Source organism: Gracilinanus agilis, chromosome 4, assembly GCF_016433145.1.
Source record: "Gracilinanus agilis isolate LMUSP501 chromosome 4, AgileGrace, whole genome shotgun sequence".
NCBI lineage: Eukaryota > Metazoa > Chordata > Mammalia > Didelphimorphia > Didelphidae > Gracilinanus > Gracilinanus agilis.
This window is the reverse complement of record NC_058133.1, coordinates 78,690,233-78,691,466: the sequence shown is the minus strand read 5'-3', so window position 1 is coordinate 78,691,466 and position 1,234 is coordinate 78,690,233.

The window sequence follows — 1,234 nt, the reverse complement described above, 5'->3', positions numbered from 1 at the left end:
TTTCTTTCTTTCTTTCTTTCTTTCTTTCTCTTTCTTTCTTTCTTTCATCTTAGTATCAGTTCTAAGACAAAAGAGCAGCAAGGGCAAGGCAATTGGAATTAAGTGATTTGTCAAGGGTCAAACAGCTAGGAAGTATCTGAGGTCAGATTTGAAATCAGGCCTTCCTGACTCCAGGTCTGGCACTCTATCCACTGTGCTCCCTAATTGCCCCTATGATATGGTTTCAAGGATAAAAGTGAAATTCCTTGTCCTCAAGAAGTTTACATTTTGCTGAAGAGAAGCAGCAGGTTCACAGATAAGTCAATATAAATTATATACAAAATAATTATTTTTAGGGGAAGGGTAATAGCAGTTAGGGAGATCATTCTTGAGTTGAACTTCAAAAGGAAATGAAGAATTCGAAGAGTTTAAGAGAATAGTTAGAACCAAGGTAATTATGGAAGGAGGGCACTATCAGTTGGGATAGAGGTCAGGATTCTCTTTATATAAAAGGTGGTGCTTGAGTCTTGATGGAAGAGAGGGATTCTATGAGGCAGAGGTGAGGAGGGGATGATTATCAGGCAAGTGGGATGGCCAGTGCAAAAACATGGAAGTTGGAGATGGAGTATTATGTGTGAGGGATAGTGAGGCAAATTTGACTAGATATCAGAGTACAGGAGGGAGAGTAATGTCATTTGTCCTTCATTTCAAAGAGGACCAATTATGTTGTAGAGAAGGGTGATGTCTTGACTCATTCTCTACCAGAGTCATCAAAGTCCAGTGGCAAGGCAAAAGTCAAGATGCCTGGAAATGGTCCAGGATACAATGGATGACCTTGATGTCTTCCATGCCTGACTAAACTCTAAGTGCTCCACAGCACCTGCTTCTGCTATGTTCATGGCTATTAGAATGAATTGTTTTCATTCACTCATTTTTCTTCTAGGGGAAGTCTTCACATGCTTGGGGTAGACAGTCCACTAATTCACTGATGGGTTTGAGGCCCATCAGTTATCCTCAACCTGGTTTAGCCCATCTACTGAGAAAATTTTGTCAGGATGTAACTGCTGTGCATGCTACAGCTTCTTGGAGCCACAGAAGAGGTTGGATGAAAGGTAGACACTAAAATGGATGAGAAGTCCTGAAAACAGCTTGGCAAGTCTTCACAAAAGAGGGGCTAGACTTTTCTGCACTCCCCATACACCTCAAGTAATTTACAGTGAATCTGGAGAGATAGATTGGGATCAGGTTGTGAAGG